General features: G+C 50.5%; 1 protein-coding gene across 2 annotated transcripts in view; it reads left to right on the plus strand.

The window, feature by feature from the left end:
• Nucleotides 1-23081, plus strand: part of SAMD12 (sterile alpha motif domain containing 12) — an 890943-nt gene that overhangs the window by 52237 nt on the left and 815625 nt on the right. The window lies entirely within an intron of this gene.

Here is a 23081-nt window from a genome sequence, read left to right on the forward strand (position 1 = left end):
TAGGTAATTGCCTAGGGCATTTAATATGGCTAGGGGCATCAGCAGCTTCTGCTGATTAAAATGATTTGCAGCATGCCTATATACTGTGTGTAGCATTTCTTATGCAGATACAGCCACAGTCTCACACAATATATAGGCATGCTGCATATCATTTTAATCAGCAGAAGCTGCTTGTGGATCCTAGCCACATAGCAATGCAAATAAGATGCATTTTCATATAAAAAAAAGGTGCCAGACGTTAGCATTGAGGCGAGATTTATAAAGGACACATCTGTATCCAAGCAGAGGCAGGGGTCACAGTGTTAGTGGCAGTGTGAGTGCTGTGTGCATGTGAGTGGGTTGGTTGTGCAGTAGTGTTCAGAATATGTGTATGGGGCATTACTGTGTGGAATTATGTATATAAATACATTACTAATGTGTGGCATTATGTGTATAAGGTGCTCTACTATGTGGTGTTGCGTATAGAAAGGGCACCACTGTGTCATCTAATGTGAATAAATAGCAATAGGGTGTGGTGTAATGTGAATAAGGAGCAATTCAGTGTCATGTAATGTGAATAAGGGGCTCTATTGTGAGGAGTAATGTTTATAAGGTAAAGTGATACTACTGTGGGATGTAATCTGAATTATGGACACTATTGCATGATCAAATGTGAATAAAGTTGCAGTACTGTGTGGCATAATTGGAATTGGGGTTACTATTGTGTGGCCATACCCCTTGCCACCAAAAACACACTCCTTTTTGGGCTATGCGCCAAATGTGCAAACAGTTCCTATTTAAAATATAGGGGGTACAAACCCAAAATAAGGACTGCTATGAGTGAGGGGTGATGAAGCTGGGAAAGAGGTGCAAGGTCAGAGGCGGAACCAGCGGTGGTGCTTAGGGGCACCAGCCAAAATTTTGCCTAGGGCATCATATTGGTTAGGGCCGGCTCTGGATCTATGTAGTGTGCAGCCACACACTACATAGATCTGCTCAGCCGCAATGCTGATCATTTTTTCACAAAGTACAAGGTGAGCTTCAAATAGTTAAAATTCTCTAGCTTAGAATTATGTAGCTTTCTATGCAAGGGCAGATAGCTCAATCGGTAGATTGTCTGACTGCAATGCCACAGGCAATTGGTTTGAATCCCGGGTATGTCAGCATCTTGAAATGTAATAAAGGACAGTGTGACTGAATAACAAAGACATTCCACCCTTATATGGGAAGTCTCTGGACACGACCCAGTCTAGACTCTCATACCATACTCCAGTGTCCAAGCTATGGATTCCTTGTTTGTTCCCAAGTTAATTTCACGTTTTGGTGCTACTGTACTGGCCCTTTAAATTACAGACAGCGCCAACTGCCGACACGTGGTGGACCTGTTGCGAAACTAGGACTGTGGTGCCGCTGATCTTGGTAAGTGAATGCCGGGCTTTCGGCGTTCTGTGGCATCTCGACGTAATGGGTTGCAGTACATAATTTCTCTAACGTCCTAGTGGATGCTGGGGACTCCGTAAGGACCATGGGGAATAGACGGGCTCCGCAGGAGACTGGGCACTCTAAGAAAGAATTAGTACTACTGGTGTGCACTGGCTCCTCCCTCTATGCCCCTCCTCCAGACCTCAGTTAGAATCTGTGCCCGGAAGGAGCTGGGTGCATTTTAGTGAGCTCTCCTGAGCTTGCTATTAAGAAAGTATTTTAGTTAGGTTTTTTTATTTTCAGAGAGCTTCTGCTGGCAACAGACTCTCTGCTACGTGGGACTGAGGGGAGAGAAGCAAACCTACTAACTGCGGCTAGGTTGCGCTTCTTAGGCTACTGGACACCATTAGCTCCAGAGGGTTCGAACACAGGAACTTAACCTTGGTCGTCCGTTCCCGGAGCCGCGCCGCCGTCCCCCTCGCAGAGCCAGAAGACAGAAGCCGGCGGATGAAGCAAGAAGACGTCAAAATCGGCGGCAGAAGACTCCTGTCTTCACATGAGGTAGCGCACAGCACTGCAGCTGTGCGCCATTGCGCCCACACTAACCCACACACTCCGGTCACTGTAGGGTGCAGGGCGCAGGGGGGGGCGCCCTGGGCAGCAATTGAGTACCTCCTGGCAAAAGCAGCATATATACAGCTGGGCACTGTATATATGCATGAGCCCCCACCATTTTTTACACCAAATCGCGGGACAGAAGCCCGCCGCTGAGGGGGCGGGGCTTCTTCCTCAGCACTCACCAGCGCCATTTTTTCTCCACAGCTCCGCTGAGAGGAAGCTCCCCAGGCTCTCCCCTGCAGACTCACGGTAGAAAGAGGGTAAAAAGAGAGGGGGGGCACATAAATTTAGCGCAATAATCAGATATACAGCAGCTACTGGGTAAACACTAAGTTACTGTGTGATTCCTGGGTCATATAGCGCTGGGGTGTGTGCTGGCATACTCTCTCTCTGTCTCTCCAAAAGGCCTGGTGGGGGTCCTGTCCTCATATAGAGCATTCCCTGTGTGTGTGGTGTGTCGGTACGCTTGTGTCGACATGTTTGACGAGGAGGGCTATGTGGAGGCAGAGCAGGTGCAGATGAATGAGGTGTCCCCGCCGACGGCGCCGACACCTGATTGGATGGATATGTGGAAGGTGTTAAATGATAATGTAAACTCCTTGCATAAAAGGTTGGATAAAGCTGAAGCCTTGGGACAGTCGGGGTCTCAGCCCATGCCTGATCCTACAGCGCAGAGGCTGTCAGGGTCTCAGAAGCGCCCACTATCCAAAATTGTTGACACAGATATCGACACGGATTCTGACTCCAGTGTCGATGAGGATGATGCAAAATTGCAGCCTAAAATGGCTAAAGCCATCCGCTACATGATTATAGCAATGAAGGATGTATTGCACATATCAGAGGTAAACCCTGTCCCTGACAAGAGGGTTTATATGTATGGGGAGAAAAAGCAAGAGGTGACTTTTCCCCCTTCACATGAGTTAAATGAGTTATGTGAAAAAGCTTGGGAATCTCCAGATAGGAAAGTGCTGATTTCCAAAAGGTTACTTATGGCGTACCCTTTCCCGCCAACGGACAGGATGCGCTGGGAATCCTCCCCTAGGGTAGACAAAGCTCTGACACGCTTATCTAAGAAGGTGGCCCTGCCGTCACAGGATACGGCCTCCCTAAAGGATCCTGCGTATAGGAAGCAGGAAGGTATCCTGAAGTCCATTTATACACATTCAGGTACCATACTGCGGCCGGCAATTGCGTCGGCCTGGATGTGTAGTGCTGTAGCAGCATGGACAGATACACTGTCTGAGGAACTGGATACCTTGGACAAGGATACTATTTTACTGACCCTGGGGCATATAAAAGACGCTGTCCTATATATGAGGGATGCCCAGAGGGACATTTGCCTACTGGGCTCTAGAATAAATGCAATGTCGATTTCTGCCAGAAGGGTCCTGTGGACTCGGCAATGGACAGGCGATGCCGACTCTAAAAAGTACATGGAGGTTTTACCCTACAAGGGTGAGGAATTGTTTGGGGACGTTCTCTCGGACCTAGTTTCCACAGCTACAGCTGGGAAGTCAAATTTTTTGCCATATATTCCCTCACAGCCTAAGAAAGCACCGTATTACCAAATGCGGTCCTTTCGATCACAAAAAGGCAAGAAAGTCAGAGGTGCGTCCTTTCTTGCCAGGGGCAGGGGTAGAGGAAAGAAGCTGCACCATACAGCTAGTTCCCAGGAACAGAAGTCCTCCCCGGCTTCCACTAAATCCACCGCATGACGCTGGGGCTCCACAGGTAGAGCCGGGAGCGGTGGGGGCGCGTCTCCGAAAATTCAACCACCAGTGGGTTTGCTCACAGGTGGATCCCTGGGCTATACAGATTGTGTCTCAGGGATACAAGCTGGAATTCGAAGTGATGCCCCCTCACCGTTACCTAAAATCAGCCCTGCCAGCTTCCCCCTTAGAGAGGGAAATAGTGTTAGCTGCAATTCACAAATTATATCTCCAGCAGGTGGTGGTACAGGTTCCCCTCCCTCAACAGGGAAGGGGTTACTATTCCACAATGTTTGTGGTTCCGAAACCGGACGGTTCGGTCAGACCCATATTGAATTTAAAATCCCTGAACATTTACATGAAAAGGTTCAAGATGGAATCGCTCAGAGCGGTCATTGCAAGCCTGGAAGAGGGGGATTTTATGGTGTCTCTGGACATAAAGGATGCTTACCTGCATGTCCCCATTTATCCACCTCATCAGGAGTACCTCAGATTTGTGGTACAGGACTGTCATTACCAATTCCAGACGTTGCCGTTTGGTCTCTCCACGGCACCGAGAATATTTACCAAGGTAATGGCGGAAATTATGGTGCTCCTTCAAAAGCAGGGTGTCACACTTATCCCATACTTGGACGATCTCCTCATAAAGGCGAGGTCCAGAGAGCAGTTGCTGATCAGCGTAGCACACTCTCAGGAAGTGTTGCAACAGCACGGCTGGATTTTGAATATTCCAAAGTCGCAGCTGATCCCTACGACTCGTCTGCCCTTCCTGGGCATGATTCTGGACACGGACCAGAAAAAGGTGTTTCTCCCGGCGGAGAAGGCTCAGGAGCTCGTGACTCTGGTCAGAAAACTCTTAAAACCAAAACAGGTGTCGGTGCATCACTGCACGCGAGTCCTGGGAAAGATGGTGGCGTCATACGAAGCCATTCCCTTCGGCAGGTTCAATGCGAGGACCTTTCAGTGGGATCTGTTGGACAAGTGGTCCGGATCGCATCTTCAGATGCATCGGCTGATCACCCTGTCCCCCAGGGCCAGGGTGTCTCTTCTGTGGTGGCTGCAGAGTGCTCACCTTCTCGAGGGCCGCAGGTTCGGCATACAGGACTGGGTCCTGGTGGCCACGGATGCAAGCCTCCGAGTATGGGGAGCAGTCACTCAGGGAAGAAACTTCCAAGGGCTGTGGTCAAGTCAGGAGGCTTGTCTGCACATCAATATCCTGGAACTAAGGGCCATATACAACGCCCTGAGTTAAGCGGAGCCTCTGCTTCGCAACCAACCGGTGCTGATTCAGTCAGACAACATCACCGCAGTGGCTCATGTAAACCGCCAGGGCGGCACAAGAAGCAGGGTAGCGATGGCGGAAGCCACCAGGATTCTTCGTTGGGCGGAGAATCGCGTGCAAGCACTGTCAGCACTGTTCATTCCCGGAGTGGACAACTGGGAAGCAGACTTCCTCAGCAGGCACGACCTCCACCCGGGAGAGTGGGGACTTCATCAAGAAGTCTTCACACAGATTACAAATCGATGGGAACTGCCACAGGTGGACATGATGGCATCCCGCCTCAACAAAAAGCTACAAAGGTATTGCGCCAGGTCAAGAGACCCTCAGGCGATAGCTGTGGACGCACTAGTAACACTGTGGGTGTTCCAGTCGGTCTATGTGTTTCCTCCTCTTCCTCTCATACCCAAGGTGCTGAGAATCGTAAGAAAAAGAGGAGTGAGAACAATACTCATTGTTCCGGATTGGCCAAGAAGGACTTGGTACCCGGAACTGCAAGAAATGCTCACAGAGGACCCATGGCCTCTGCCTCTCAGACAGGATCTGTTGCAACAGGGGCCCTGTCTGTTCCAAGACTTACCGCGGCTGCGTTTGATGGCATGGCGGTTGAACGCCGGATCCTAGCGGAGAAAGGCATTCCGGATGAAGTCATTCCTACGCTGATAAAGGCTAGGAAGGATGTGACAGCAAAACATTATCACCGTATATGGCGAAAATATGTTGCTTGGTGTGAGGCCAGGAAGGCCCCTACAGAGGAATTCCAGCTGGGCCGGTTCCTGCACTTCCTACAGTCAGGAGTGACTATGGGCTTAAAATTAGGGTCCATAAAGGTCCAGATTTCGGCCCTATCCATTTTCTTTCAAAAGGAACTGGCTTCGCTTCCTGAAGTTCAGACGTTTGTAAAGGGAGTGCTGCATATTCAGCCCCCTTTTGTGCCACCAGTGGCACCTTGGGATCTTAACGTGGTGTTGAGTTTCCTGAAATCTCACTGGTTTGAGCCACTTAAGACCGTGGAGCTAAAGTATCTCACGTGGAAAGTGGTCATGCTATTGGCCTTAGCTTCGGCTAGGCGTGTGTCAGAATTGGCGGCTTTGTCATGTAAAAGCCCCTATCTGGTTTTCCATATGGACAGGGCAGAATTACGGACTCCTCCGCAATTTCTGCCGAAGGTGGTGTCATCTTTTCATTTGAACCAACCTATTGTGGTGCCTGCGGCTACTCGTGACTTGGAGGACTCCAAGTTGCTTGATGTAGTCAGGGCTTTGAAGATTTATGTAGCCAGGACGGCTGGAGTCAGGAAAACTGACTCGCTGTTTATCCTGTATGCATCAAACAAGCTGGGTGCTCCTGCTTCAAAGCAGACTATTGCTCGCTGGATCTGTAACACGATTCAGCAGGCTCATTCTGCGGCTGGTTTGCCGCATCCAAAATCAGTGAAAGCCCATTCCATAAGGAAAGTGGTCTCTTCTTGGGCGGCTGCCCGAGGGGTCTCGGCATTACAACTTTGCCGAGCAGCTACTTGGTCGGGTTCAAACACCTTTGCAAAGTTCTATAAGTTTGATACCCTGGCTGAGGAGGACCTTGTGTTTGCCCATTCGTGCTGCAGAGTCATCCGCACTCTCCCGCCCGTTTGGGAGCTTTGGTATAATCCCCATGGTCCTTACGGAGTCCCCAACATCCACTAGGACGTTAGAGAAAATAAGATTTTACTCACCGGTAAATCTATTTCTCGTAGTCCGTAGTGGATGCTGGGCGCCCGTCCCAAGTGCGGACTTTCTGCAATACGTGTATATAGTTATTGCTTAATAAAAGGGTTATGTTATGTTGGCATCTGTTGTTTGATGCTCTGTTGTTGTTCATACTGTTGACTGGGTAAGTTTATCACAAGTTATACGGTGTGATTGGTGTGGCTGGTATGAGTCTTACCCTGGATTCCAAAATCCTTTCCTTGTAATGTCAGCTCTTCCGGGCACAGTTTCCTTTAACTGAGGTCTGGAGGAGGGGCATAGAGGGAGGAGCCAGTGCACACCAGTAGTACTAATTCTTTCTTAGAGTGCCCAGTCTCCTGCGGATCCCGTCTATTCCCCATGGTCCTTACGGAGTCCCCAGCATCCACTACGGACTACGAGAAATAGATTTACCAGTGAGTAAAATCTTATTTTCTCATTGCTCTGTCATTAAATGAGCCCCGTTATGTTTTTTTCTCAAGGAAGAACAAGCTCTAAGCAAACATTGGTGGTCATTCCGAGTTGATCGCTCGCTAGCAGTTTTTAGCAGCCGTGCAAACGCTATGCCGCCGCCCACTGGGAGTGTATTTTAGCTTAGCAGAAGTGCGAACGAATGGATCGTTGAGCGGCTACAAAGTTTTTCTGTGCAGTTTCAGAGTAGCTCAAAACCTACTCAGCGCTTGCGATCACTTCAGACTATTCAGTTCCTGTTTTGATGTCACACACCCGCCCAGCGTTCGCCCAGCCACGCCTGCGTTTTTCCTGGCACGCTTGCATTTTTTAGAACACTCCCCAGTTACCACCCAGAAACGCCCACTTCATGTCAATCACTCTGCGGCCACCAGTGCGACTGAAATGCATCGCTAGACCCTGTGCAAAACTACATAATTCATTGTGCCCGTACGACGCGCGTGCACATTGTTAGTGTTCACTCTAGCCTTCTTTCGCGGTGCGCTGCGCCCTGCCCCTTTTCTTAGTGTCAGAAACGCGCCCTACCCGTTTGTGCCCGCCCTGCTGATCAGTTAAGGACTGCCGCGCCGGGCCGCATCTGTCACTCCTACCCACTCCTACCCGCCGCATCTGTCACTCCTCTCCGCCGCGCTGCCACTCCTCCCTGCCGCATCTGTCACTCCTCTCCGCCGCGCTGCCACTCCTCCCCGCCGCATCTGTCACTCCTCTCCGCCGCGCTGCCACTCCTCCCTGCCGCATCTGTCACTCCTCTCCGCCGCGCTGCCACTCCTCCCCGCCGCATCTGTCACTCCTCTCCGCCGCGCTGCCACTCCTCCCTGCCGCATCTGTCACTCCTCTCCGCCGCGCTGCCACTCCTCCCCGTCGCATTTGTCACTCCTCTCGTCCATGCTGCCACTCCTCCCCGCCGCATCTGCCACTCCTCCCCGTTGCGCTGTCACTCCTCCCCGCCGCTGCCTCATGCTTGTTGCGCTAATGCGCTCTCAGCTCTCCGCAATACTGTAGGCTGCTGGTGAGATGAGGAGGGCTGGGTTTGACTCTCCTGCCGAGGCAAACCCAGCCCTCCACTGTGTACATGACCCTATAAAAGAGGATCAGTGTGGCGGCCATTTTCATCCAATTCCGCGATGTGTGAGGGGGGGGGACCAGTGCGATCACTCCTGCACAGTGCGGGGGGTGCGGCCCGCACCCGGGTGTTACCCTCTGAGGGGTGACAGCAAAGTGCCGGCTCCTGTCACAGTGCAGAAGCCAGCACTGCAGATTCAGCAGTCTCCGGGTAAAGGCCGTATCCCCCGACCCACAATGTGTCGAAAACGGGGGTCGGGACACGAAGCCACGTCCCTTCCGTGAAGCCACGCCCACTTTTCACCCACGACCGCAGCGGGTATTATAAAAGTAAGTGACGCCTCTGCTCCTGCAGCATCAGCCCCCAGTAAGTTGTATTGACACAAACTGAACTATTAGGCTTCAGATGTGAGAGGATATCCCCTGCTTGTTTACCCTGGAGAGCTCCCAGTTTCTAAACGGCCCTGATATATTCTGAAGTGTCTCAATAGAGTATATATAGTTTAATGAACTATATAAACCCTATTGAGACACTTATGAAATAAACTGGCAGCACATGAATGCTATATAAACCATTCTGGGACACCTTCGCTTCAATCTGACAGCACATTTAAGGGGGGTACACACAGAGCGATAATCTAAGCAATCTGACTAGATTGCTTAGATTTTCAGCAAGATCGCTCCGTGTGTAGCCCTGATAGCGATGCGCAGCCCCGCGCATCGCTATCGCTGCTGCTAGATTGGCCTGCATGCAGGCCAATCTAGCGGGTCGCTCACTTCACCCGCTGGGTGAAGTGAGCGGCCCCCCCGTCTCCCCCCGCACGCTCAGCACAGATCGCGCTGTGCTGAGCGCCGGGAGAGATGTGTGCTGAGCGGTTCGCTCAGCACACATCTCTCCAGCATCGGGCCGTGAGTACTGGCCTTTAAACCAAGGTTGCCTACTCTCCCGCATTCAGCGGGAGGCTCCCGTTTTTTGATTGACCCTCCCGCTGCCCCGCAAACCTTGGCATGCCTCCCGGTTTTTACAGATCCTTCTGAAAATCTGGACTGCGCATGCGCAAGTCCAGAAATGCCAGGGGCCGAGGGCTGCACGTGAAACGTCTCTGCTATCAATGTGTGTAAGCGGTGGCTGACTGTTGGACTGTCTGTCCTGCAGACAAGGCAGTGTGTGCGGAGGCTGCACAGCCAGCTTCAGTGTGGAACAGAGAACAAAAGCTTCAGGCAGAGACCTGCCTACTGCCACAACTTTAGCAGGTGCAGTTTAGTCACGGTGGGAGCAGAAACTGTGTGAGACCAGAAAGGGGTGGGGGTGCATGGTTAGCAATGCAGCGAAGTGCTGTTTTGGAGCATTGCACTGCAGTTACAAGGCCCTTCAGTGCCCTAGCCGGGTCTACCCTCCTTACACCCCAATCAAAGATAGAGAAGATATTTATTTTACCTGGCTGGTACAGCTGAGGTTCCGCCCCTTGCACAGGCTCCGCCCCTTCCTGCAATCCCCCTTGTCCCCTCAGAGATAGAAAAACATTTTCTTCCTGGTAATGTAGCAGTTAGAAGCATAGGCCCCGCCCCCTCACAGGCCCCGCACCCTCAGCGGCCCGCGATTTCCTCCCCTCCACCTGCAACTATGAGGATCCAGCACAGAGCTCCTATAGGTAAGAACTGTGCTCACCATTTTCAAACCTCTTCACCAATATATTAGCATGAAAAGCCAACAAAACATCATTGTTACTATTGACTCCGTATTTTTCCTTTAAAATCACACTGTGGGGGGTATCTAATCAGGTGAGATCTGTGTTCGTCATAATCGTGGTATCCGCGATTGCGCGAAAACACATGGGATCTGGGAATAAGTCACCAATCCCATGTGTTATTGCAGCTCTGGCGGCCGCTTATTGCGGATCTTGCTTCAGGTGCCTGTGGCATACGAAACATAATCAGCGATAAGTGCTGGCATCAGGGGGAGGAGTGCAATACAATTACCTGCAGTCATTGACCGTGTGTAATTGGATACTCCCCCTATGTGTTAGGTCTGAAATCTACTCAGCTCCCTGATTGTGTCCTTGAAGTCTGACATCCCTGTCACAGGATGGGGCACAGTAATACCCCTTTCACATCGCACAAATAACCCGGTATCGACACGGCATACTGCCGTGTCGACACAGGTCAGTGTGCGATGTGAAAGCACTTTGCCCGAATTAGCGGGTTGCCTGACCCGGTAATTCAACCCGGTATATAAGAAGTGTTATTCCCGGGTTGAATACCGGGTCAGGCGCAGTGTGAATGGGAGCCGCGTCGGTGTGACACGGCTCCCATTCACAGCATAGGGAGAGGCGGCGCAGGAGATGAGCTCATCTCCCAGCGCCGCCTCCACCCCCGCCCCTGCTGCTTCTGCGCCCCCCCCCCCCCCCCCTTCCGCTGCTATGGCAACCAACCCAACCCCAAAGCAGAGCAAATGCCGGATCCCAATTGGTAAGGACACGTTTCCAGGGTGGGATCCGGCATTTGCGATCTGAAAGCGGTATAACTCACATAGCACATACAGGAGAGTGTTTAATTTACAGACCCTGCTATCCCAGGCTTGCCAACCCTCCAGCATTAAGCGGGAGGCCCCCAGTTTTTAATATAGCCTCCCGCTGCCCCGCAAATCCTACTTGTCTTCCCAGTTTTCAGTTTTTCACTGAATTAGCAGTAGAAGCAGGGTTAGGTCTAAATATTACCAGGCTAAAGGACCGCTGATGTCACAAGCACGTTACATGCGACAACAGGGGGAGGAGCAAGGTCCGAACATGGGAGGCCAGATGCCGTGGTTCGCTCCAGTTCGCTACCTGGTCACTAAAGGCAATGGCAACCTTGCTCCTCCCCCTGCTGGTGCATGTCACATGTTTCAGAAGCCAGAGGTACTTTAGCCTACTAGGATTTCGCAAAAACTGTAGCAGCAGCTTGTATTAGTACATACAGCTAATAGATAGAGATATTATTACACTAGATTCCTGGGTCTGCAGGCCTGCATGCACTACTTTCAATCACGCTTTGTGGGACTCCACGATGCCATATAACCAGCCCTGGCAAAGTATATCATCTGGTAATTAACAGCATCAGCACTTTGGTCTGCAGGTGAGCAGTTTGTTTGGGTCCCATGGCTAAACAGGGAGACTTGTCACACTGGCCAGAGGGGATGTAGTCCGCACCCCAACAGTCAGGATGCCAACGGTCACAATACCGACAGTGGCATCCCGACACATTCTGCCAGTAAGCATTAGGGTGAGATTGTAGGGAAGAGGGAGGGGGGTGGAATAGGTTAGGCTGTGGGTGGGGGAGGTTAGGTTTAGGCTGTGGGAAGGCGAAGTTAGAGTTAGGCTGTTAGGGGTTAAGCTGAAGGACGGGTGGATAGGAGGGTATGGCGGGGGAGCCTAAGGGTTACAGTACCAAAATGTGTCTTGATTATGACTGTCGGGATCCCGTATCCAACCTGGCCACAGCTTTTTAGACTAATGAAATGAATGTGCAGTGCTTTTGGCTAATTACTATTTTTAAGGAGAACTCTTCATTGGATAAGGGTCACAGCTCTCTTCTCTAATTGTGTACAGCACTCTTTCTTATATAGTCCTACTTATCCGGACTATTGGTTGGACTTTCAAAGACACTTTTTTTTATTCAAGTGAACCTGATTAGACATTCGATAAATGTGCAACTTGCAGTGGTTACAAATGTGTTAATTGGTTGCAACCATGTAGCATACAACTGTTTTGATGGGAATATGTTACATGTTGCGTTGTAACTTTTTCGATTTTTTTAATAGCTTAATCTTGTTCAGGTGCCAGTATTTTACATCCGTTTAATACATTTATGTTGTTTTTTGTGTAAATGAATTGCTAAATCTACTTAAATAATAGAGCTGAATTTAATTTTACTTGGTTTTTATGCGAATGTCAGCGCTGCTTAAATTCTGTTTTGTTGTTGTTGTTGTTAACATTTATTAGGGCTGGCACCCTTTTAACCCTCTACTATATAAGCTTATATTTCTATGCGCCTGGAATTAGTTTATTTCCTCTAGTGTGTAGCCTAAGCGGAGGCTAGAGTGCTTGGCGTCAGTGTCAGATGCAGTGATGACCTCTTCTCCCCGCACGGTGGCCTGTTAAAATGTAAGGGATTTAAGTAAACCAGAACTGCATCTTAAGGTCCGTGGTGGCTGGGCTGGGCAGGAGAAAGGAAAGAGACTGGGTGTCGAGTGTCACAGGTATTATTTATTATTATTATTTATTATCTATTAACTGCACTCTGAAAGGGAACTCACTGACAGTCATCCATGTCTATCAGTGAGTGCTCTCTCTCTGAGGGCAGGCAATGCCTGTGACACTCAGCATCCAGTTTATTCCCTTTCATCTGTCAGTATTTGGATCTTGGGTTTGTCCACTGGTTGCCAACCTTTTTTGAATCACAGCGCCCTAGAGTATTAGAATATTTTTCACGGCACCCCTAGGCCAAAAGTTTCTTTTTTAGAAATTTAGGAAGTAAATTGTGTTTATATGTCATCCTTTGGTTAACTTGTGTGGTGAGGGACAAGCTTTGCTTCTGTTTGGCCACATATTTTATGACTGGCAGCCACCAGCACTGGTTTTGCCTATTACATTGACCATATATAATTTTAATTGGTCCTGGACCACCAACCCAGGGCACCCCTGCAAGTGTCCCGAGGCACCCCAGCAGAACCACTGGGTTAGTGTAAAGAAGCCAATCTCACAGTGGCCTAACTTAAAATGATTAAATGTTATTTGTACAGTTGTAAATGCAAGTTCTCATTTGTTTTGTAAGTTAGCAGGGTCATTACAGGAGGGAGCAAAGGGTGATTTTTAAATTAAATTAAGTGACCTCACCTTGCCCACAAACCTTCCATATTGCTAGTACCCCTGCACTGGGAACCACAGATACTAAACCCAGCAACCAGTGGCGTAACTAGAAATTTTTCTCCCCCAAGCCAAAAAATTCTTCGGCGCCCCCCCCCCCATCCCCCATAATTGGCACTATTAAAGGAATAAATGTGCGCGTGCCGCAAAATAGGGTGTGTGGCTTCGTTGGGATGGGCGTGGCTTCGCATAAAGGGGCGTGGCATTGCAGGAAAAGACTACGTTATACCCCAGTTTTCCAACCTGCACGCCCAGACGTTAGCCACCACTGGAAAGAAAAATAATCCTGATTCATGCCCCTTACATTATTTGTAATTTTTCCTCCTTATAGTAATGCCCAGTATACATTATGCCACATACTGCAATGGCCCTTAGACATTATGCCACACACAATAATGCACATGACACAATATGCACACACCATAATGCCCCCGACACATTATGCCACACACCGTAATGCCCTCGACACATTATGACAGGAATCGCAATGCCCGTTATACATTATGCTACACACTGCAATGCCCCTGATACATTATACCACATACCACAATGCCCGTGATATAGTATACAACACACCGTAATGCCTGACACATACCGCAATGCCCGTTATACCCTATGCTACACACCGCAATGCCCGTTATACATTATGCCACACTGCAATGACCCTGAGACATTATACCACATACCACAATGCCCGTGATATAGTATACAACACACCGTAATGCCTGACACATACCGCAATGCTCGTTATACCCTATGCTACACACCGCAATGCCCGTTATACATTATGCCACACTGCAATGACCCTGAGACATTATACCACATACCACAATGCCCGTGATACTGTATGCCACACACCGTAATGCCTGTGACACATTATGACACACACCGCAATGTCCGTGATACATTATGCCACACACCATAATGCCCATTACACATTAAGTCCTACAGTAAGGCTTCTAATTACTTTTAAATTACCTGCTCGTTGCCAGGGGTTTCATGCTCTTGGTTCCATGCACGGTGCCAGGGGTTTTCATGCTCAGGGTGTCATGCTCATTGCCAGGGGTATCATGCACTGGGTGTCATGCTCTTTGCCAGGGGTTTCATGCACTGGGTGTCATGCTCGTTGCCAGGGGTTTCATGCACTGGGTGTCATGCTCGTTGCTAGGGGGTAGTGCTTGTTGCTAGGGTTGTGCTCCCAGTGCCACATATGTCCCCAGTGCCAGATATTACCCCACGGTGCCAGGTACTCGCATGACCCCAGTGCACAATGTAGCCCCCCCCCTAATATAGCCCCCCCCCCTATGTGCCAGGTACACATATACCCCCCCAGTGCCACATATGCCCCCAGTGCCAGATATTCCCCCTCAGTGCCACATATGCCCCCAGTGCCAGATATCCCCCCCCCAGTGCCACATATGCCCCCAGTGCCAGATATCCCCCCCCCAGTGCCACATATGCCCCCAGTGCCAGATATTCCCCCCCAGTGCCAGATATGCTCCCAGTGCCAGATTCCTCCCCCCCCCCCAGTGCCACATATGCCCCCAGTGCCAGATATTCCCCCCAGTGCCACATATGCCCCCAGTGCCAGATATTCCCCCCAGTACCAGATATTACCCCCCCCCAGTGCCAGATATGCTCCCAGTGCCAGATTCCCCCCCCCCAGTGCCACATATGCCCCCAGTGCCAGATATCCCCCCCCAGTGCCACATATGCCCCCAGTGCCAGATATTCCCCCCAGTGCCACATATGCCCCCAGTGCCAGATATTACCCCCCCCCCCCAGTGCCAGATATGCTCCCAGTGCCAGATTCCCCCCCCCCCCAGTGCCACATATGCCCCCAGTGCCAGATATTCCCCCCCAGTGCCATATATGCCCCCTCCCCCGCTGCTGCTCCCCCGCTGGTTTGTGTTGGAGGGACACGGAGGGCACAGCGCGCGCCTCTCCTGTGTCCCTCCTGCATCATCTCCGGCGGCCGCGGGTCTAATAAACGAAGTGCCGTTCGTGAGCTCTGATTGGCTCACGAACTGGCACTTCTTCTATTAGACCCGCGGCCGCCGGAGATGATGCAGGAGGGACACAGGAGAGGCGCGCGCTGTGCCCTCCGTGTCCCTCCAACACGGCAGGGAGGGTTAGTAGGAGCAGATTGACATGCGGACGCTCGTCCGCATGTCAATCTGTGCTAAATCAGTGGCGCCCCCGCAGCCCCTCGCCCCCAAGCCACCGCGAGGGCTGCGGGGGCAGTAGTTACGCCACTGCCAGCAACTCTGCTGCAGGATACACCCCTGAGTGGTAATATATACGCCCATAGGTGGAGCCAAATATGCCCTTTGGGTGGGTACATGACACGCCCCCTCAACGGCACATTGCACATTCTGCTAGGACTTGCAATCTCCCTGAAACTAGTTTTCAAAAGTAGGCAAGTATGATTTAAACTTAAAATATGATGTGCTGCCAGTTTATTTCTAAAGTGTCTCAATAGGGTTTATATAGCAACATGTGCTGCCAGTTTAATTCCGAAGTGTCTCAATCGGGTTTATATAGCAACACGTGCTGCCAGTTTAATTCTTAAAGTGTCTCAATAGGGTTTATATAGCAATATGTGCTGCCAGTTTTTTCTGAAGTGTCTCAATAGGGTTTATATAGCAATATGTGCTGCCAGTTTTTTCTGAAGTGTCTCAATAGGGTTTATATAGCAATATGTGCTGCCAGTTTTTTCTGAAGTGTCAATAGGGTTTATATAGCAATATGTGCTGCCAGTTTTTTCTGAAGTGTCTCAATAGGGTTTATATAGCAATATGTGCTGCCAGTTTTTTCTGAAGTGTCAATAGGGTTTATATAGCAATATGTGCTGCCAGTTTAATTCTGATGTATCTCAATAGGATTTATATAGTTTAATAAACTATATAAACCCTATTGAGACACTTCAGAAATAAACTGGCAGCACATGAACGCTATATAAACCATTCTGGGACACCTTCGCTTCAATCTGACGGCACATTTAAACTTAAAATGTGCTGTCAGATTGAAGCGAAGGTGTCCCAGAATGGTTTATAAGATACAATGTGCTGCCAGTTTAATACACCTGCATACATATTACAGTATGTACATAATTTTTCCCTTCTAAATTAAAATGTGCCCTCCCGAATCAAAAATGTGCCCTCCCGAATCAAAAATGTGCCCTCCCCAAGGTCAGCACCCTGCCCAAAAAAATTCCTAGAGTGAACACTAATTGTGCCGCATACGCATGCGAAGAACTGCTGTTTTTTTAGCCTGATCGCTGCGCTACGAAGGAATGCAGCTAGCGATCAACTCGGAATGACCCCCATAGTACAGCAAGTTATATAGAAGCGTCCGTAAGTTACAGCGTAACTTTACATCATCAAGGACTGCAGTAAAATATGACAAACTCTGAAGTAAGCAGAATTTTATGTCTTTCCCAATATTTTGTTAATGTACTGTACCATTCTGCTGCCTAGAAAAGTTTTTTATAGCCGTACTTGCACGTATGCGCTGAAGATTATGCGGCTCGTTTTATTTTTTTCTTATAAGAAAGATTTGCCGAGCTCAGCAGGACAGAAAAGGGCCGTAGCCCATAATTTGACGAGATAATATTTTAAGAAGTAGCGCATGTGGATTATTCATTATTCAATGCGAGTTAATTGTGTGTGTTAAGACGCTCATAAAAGGACCTATGGTTTGAGATCTGCATTTATTTATGAAAGCGCCAGTGGCAGGAGGAATCTCCGCTGTATCGCACAATATTCTTTTTTGAATTATTGTAACATGGAACCGGCTCATTTAATTCTTAAAGTGGAAGTGACATTTAGGGCCCTGGTAACGATTCCCCGGATGACAAATGCTTGACACGCAAGTTATCATCATCAAGTTTTCAGTAGGATATTTTGTTTTGTATGGTTTAAGGCACTTTGTTGCGGATCTTTTAACTGCATATGTACTTATGAAAGCCGGAACCATAGTTCTAGGTATGACACATGGTATTGCACTGAACTGTTCTTTACAGTGTAAGAAATTAAAGTCCAATTAATAATAATATTATTTTTTTTCAAAAGTATTATACATAATATATTTCTGTATATCTGTTTGTCTATCATATGGGTTGGGTATGGTATCCTGAGGCTTAAAATGTAGACTGCTTCTGGATAAGTATTTTACCCCTAAACCACCCCTCCTGCACCCTAACCCATCACCCCCCCCCAACTGCTGCAGACTAGCCCTAACCCCCCCACAGCCTAATCCTAACTCTTCCCCTAGTGCCAAATCCAAACCATCATACTCTAATCCAGTGATTTTCAACCTTTTGAAACTCGTGCACACTAAACAAGATTTTAAAATTGCCAAGGCACACCATGAGTTTTTTTTAAATCAAATATCTGCCCCTCATATTTCCACACACCAGCGCCCCGCCTTAGTAATTCCACACACCAGCCCCCCCCTTAGTAATTCCACACACCAGCTCCCCCCCTTAGTAATTCCACACACCAGCTCCCCCCCTTAGTAATTCCACACACCAGCCCCCCCTTAGTAATTCCACACACCAGCTCCCCCCCTTAGTAATTCCACGCACCAGCCCCCCCTTAGTAATTCCACACACCAGCCCCCCCTTAGTAATTCCACACACCAGCTCCCCCCCTTAGTAATTCCACACACCAGCTCCCCCCCTTAGTAATTCCACACACCAGCTCCCCCCCTTAGTAATTCCACACACCAGCTCCCCCCTTAGTAATTCCACACACCAGCTCCCCCCTTAGTAATTCCACACACCAGCTCCCCCTTAGTAATTCCACACACCAGCTCGCCCCTTAGTAATTCCACACACCAGCCCCCCCTTAGTAATTCCACACACCAGCCCCCCCCCTTAGTAATTCCACACACCAGCTCCCCCCTTAGTAATTCCACACACCAGCCCCCCCCTTAGTAATTCCACACACCAGCTCCCCCCTTAGTAATTCCACACACCAGCTCCCCCCTTAGTAATTCCACACACCAGCTCCCCCTTAGTAATTCCACACACCAGCTCCCCCTTAGTAATTCCACACACCAGCTCCCCCCTTAGTAATTCCACACACCAGCCCCCCCCCATTAGTAATTCCACACACCAGCTCCCCCCTTAGTAATTCCACACACCAGCCCCCCCTTAGTAATTCCACACACCAGCTCCCCCCTTAGTAATTCCACACACCAGCTCCCCCCTTAGTAATTCCACACACCAGCTCCCCCTTAGTAATTCCACACACCAGCTTCCCCTTAGTAATTCCACACACCAGCTCCCCCCCCTTAGTAATTCCACACACCAGCTCCCCCCTTAGTAATTCCACACACCAGCCCCCCCTTAGTAATTCCACACACCAGCTCCCCCCCTTAGTAATTCCATACACCAGCTCTCCCCCCCCCCCTTAGTAATTCCACACACCAGCTCCCCCCCCCTTAGTAATTCCACACACCAGCTCCCCCCCTTAGTAATTCCACACACCAGCTCCCCCCCTTAGTAATTCCACACACCAGCTCCCCCCCTTAGTAATTCCACACACCAGCTCCCCCCTTAGTAATTCCACACACCAGCTCCCCCCCTTAGTAATTCCACACACCTGCCCCCCTTAGTAATTCCACACACCTGCCCCCCCTTAGTAATTCCACACACCAGCTCCCCGCTTAGTAATTCCACACACCAGCTCCCCCTCCTTAGTAATTCCACACACCAGCTCCCCCCCTTAGTAATTCCACACACCAGCTCCCCCCCCTTAGTAATTCCACACACCAGCCCCCCCCTTTAGTAATTCCACACACCAGCCCCCCCCCCTTAGTAATTCCACATACCAGCTTCCTGCTTAGTAATTCCACACACCAGCTCCCCCTCCTTAGTAATTCCACACACCAGCTCCCCCCCCCTTAGTAATTCCACACACCAGTCCCTCCCCCCCCCCCTTAGTAATTCCACACACCAGCTCCCCCCTTAGTAGTTCCACACACCAGCTCCCCCCCTTAGTAATTCCACACACCAGCTCCCCCCCCCTTAGTAATTCCACACACCAGCTCCCCCCCCTTAGTAATTCCACACACCAGCTCCCCCCCTTAGTAATTCCACACACCAGCTCCCCCCCCTTAGTAATTCCACACACCAGCTCCCCCCCCCTTAGTAATTCCACACACCAGCTCCCCCCCCCTTAGTAATTCCACACACCAGCTCCCCCCCTTAGTAATTCCACACACCAGCTCCCCCCCTTAGTAATTCCACACACCAGCTCCCCCCCTTAATAATTCCACACACCAGCTTCCCCCTTAGTAATTCCACACACCAGCTCCCCCCCTTAGTAATTCCACACACCTGCCCCCCCTTAGTAATTCCACACACCTGCCCCCCCTTAGTAATTCCACACACCAGCTCCCCGCTTAGTAATTCCACACACCAGCTCCCCCTCCTTAGTAATTCCACACACCAGCTCCCCCCCTTAGTAATTCCACACACCAGCTCCCCCCCCCTTAGTAATTCCACACACCAGCCCCCCCCCCTTAGTAATTCCACACACAAGCCCCCCCCCCTTAGTAATTCCACATACCAGCTTCCCGCTTAGTAATTCCACACACCAGCTCCCCCTCCTTAGTAATTCCACACACCAGCTCCCCCCCCTTAGTAATTCCACACACCAGTCCCTTCCCCCCCCCTTAGTAATTCCACACACCAGCTCCCCCCTTAGTAGTTCCACACACCAGCTCCCCCCCTTAGTAATTCCACACACCAGCTCCCCCCCTTAGTAATTCCACACACCAGCTCCCCCCCCTTAGTAATTCCACACACCAGCTCCCCCCCCTTAGTAATTCCACACACCAGCTCCCCCCCCCTTAGTAATTCCACACACCAGCTGCCCCCCCTTAGTAATTCCACACACCAGCTCCCCCCTTAGTAATTCCACACACCAGCTCCCCCCCTTAGTAATTCCACACACCAGCTCCCCCCCTTAGTAATTCCACACACCAGCTCCCCCCCCCTTAGTAATTCCACACACCAGCTCCCCCCCCTTAGTAATTCCACACACCAGCTCCCCCCCCTTAGTAATTCCACACACCAGCCCCCCCCCCCCTTAGTAATTCCACACACCAGCTCCCCTCTTAGTAATTCCACACACCAGCTCCCCCCCTTAGTAATTCCACACACCAGCTCCCCCCCTTAGTAATTCCACACACCAGCTCCCCCCCCTTAGTAATTCCACACACCAGCTCCCCCCCCTTAGTAATTCCACACACCAGCTCCCCCCCCTTAGTAATTCCACACACCAGCTCCCCCCCCTTAGTAATTCCACACACCAGCTCCCCCCCCCTTAGTAATTCCACACACCAGCTCCCCCCCCCTTAGTAATTCCACACACCAACTCCCCCCTTAGTAATTCCACACACCAGCTCCCCCCCTTAGTAATTCCACACACCAGCTCCCCCCCTTAGTAATTCCACACACCAGCTTCCCCCTTAGTAATTCCACACACCAGCTCCCCCCCTTAGTAATTCCATACACCAGCTCCCCGCTTAGTAATTCCACACACCAGCTCCCCCTCCTTAGTAATTCCACACACCAGCTCCCCCCCTTAGTAATTCCACACACCAGCTCCCCCCCCTTAGTAATTCCACACACCAGCCCCCCCCCTTAGTAATTCCACACACAAGCCCCCCCCTTAGTAATTCCACACACCAGCTTCCCGCTTAGTAATTCCACACACCAGCTCCCCCTCCTTAGTAATTCCACACACCAGCTCCCCCCCCTTAGTAATTCCACACACCAGTCCCTCCCCCCCCCCTTAGTAATTCCACACACCAGCTCCCCCCTTAGTAGTTCCACACACCAGCTCCCCCCCTTAGTAATTCCACACACCAGCTCCCCCCCTTAGTAATTCCACACACCAGCTCCCCCCCCTTAGTAATTCCACACACCAGCTCCCCCCCTTAGTAATTCCACACACCAGCTCCCCCCCCCTTAGTAATTCCACACACCAGCTCCCCCTTAGTAATTCCACACACCAGCTCCCCCCTTAGTAATTCCACATACCAGCTCCCCCCTTAGTAATTCCACACACCAGCTCCCCCCCTTAGTAATTCCACACACCTGCCCCCCCCTTAGTAATTCCACACACCAGCTCCCCCCCTTAGTAATTCCACACACCAGCTCCCCCCTTAGTAATTCCACACACCAGCTCCCCCCCTTAGTAATTCCACACACCAGCTCCCCCCCTTAGTAATTCCACACACCAGCTCCCCCTTAGTAATTCCACACACCAGCTCCCCCTCCTTAGTAATTCCACACACCAGTCCCTCCCCCCCCCCTTAGTAATTCCACACACCAGCTCCCCCCTTGGTAGTTCCACACACCAGCTCCCCCCCTTAGTAATTCCACACACCAGCTCCCCCCCCTTAGTAATTCCACACACCAGCTCCCCCCCCTTAGTAATTCCACACACCAGCTCCCCCCCCTTAGTAATTCCACACACCAGCTCCCCCCCCCTTAGTAATTCCACACACCAGCTCCCCCCCCCTTAGTAATTCCACACACCAGCTCCCCCCCTTAGTAATTCCACACACCAGCTCCCCCCCTTAGTAATTCCACACACCAGCTCCCCCCCTTAGTAATTCCACACACCAGCTTCCCCCTTAGTAATAGCACACACCTGCCCCCAGCACCCATAATAATTTGTCACGCTTTAATAACTAAATATCAGTGAGGAGCGCCGGGACCTCACCTCACCAGGCAGCACGGAGCAGCAGAGACTGTGTGAGTGGGTCGGCGACATGCGGTGCGTGACCTACGACTCACCATAGGTCACGGGCTGGCTGTCGGAACGAAAATGCAGCTCTGGATGTGAACAGCCTGCTGGGCGGATGCTGCGAGGCAGTCAGGCGGGCGGCGGTGGCATGTCTTGCTGGCTGGCGGCAGCGGGTATGTGCAGCGGGGGCGGGCGCCGGTGTCAGGTCTTGCTGGCTGGCGGCAGTGGGTCTGTACGGCGGGCGGAAGGCGGCACACCTAGCAACTGGTCGCGGTACACCAGTTGAAAAAGGCTGCTCTAAGGGGTAAACTTACTAAAGTCTGTCTATCTATCTATCTATCTATCTATCTATCTATCTATCTATCTATCTATCTATCTATCTATCTATCTATCTATCTCTTCTCCTTGATTCACTATATGTGCATGACCAGGCTGAGACACAAATTAATGGAAACAGTGATCATTCTCCGTTTTATGACAGTCATCATGGAAACAGTAATTACTGATTCAGCTCCGACAAAGAATGGCACATGTTCTTTCTAAAAATAATTTCTCTTTGTGCTTCGCTAATGAAGTGCTGCCGTGCTGTGCTGTGTATTAATCTTCTGGTACTCGGCCATTGCAGAGGTAATGGACAGAAAATGAAAACACCTGGGTGAATTAGTAACAGCAAGCTTATAGAAAGCAGGCTCTAACAGCACGGCCAGGGTTTAGCAGCGGCAGAACTTTCCAGTGGTGAGCCCAGGTGCAAAAAGATGCTTTGGGCCGCCTCCCTTATGGGCCCCACCCTGAGTTCATTGTATGCCACACGGTCTGTGTCAGACTGGGGCATGAAGGGCCCACCGGGGAATGCAGTGATATGAGCCCATTCTTAGGGGTATGACCAGCCTCCAGAGGGGGTGTGGCCAACCTCCGCAGAGGAGTGGCTAACCATTAGAGTGTGCATGGTCTGGGCCCCTTTATAAATATATACCTCCCAACTGTCCCGATTTTTCGCCGGACAGTCCCGTTGTTTGGGGACTGTCCCATCCGCGGGCCGCAGTGTCCCGTGGTGGGAAGGGGGGGGGGGGCAGTTGGAAAGCTCATGCACTTGCTGGCCTGCTTAGCAGAGCAGCGCTGAATAGACGCTTTGCGCATGCGCA

The sequence above is a fragment of the Pseudophryne corroboree genome, chromosome 5 (assembly GCF_028390025.1).
Source record: "Pseudophryne corroboree isolate aPseCor3 chromosome 5, aPseCor3.hap2, whole genome shotgun sequence".
Taxonomy (NCBI): Eukaryota; Metazoa; Chordata; class Amphibia; order Anura; family Myobatrachidae; genus Pseudophryne; species Pseudophryne corroboree.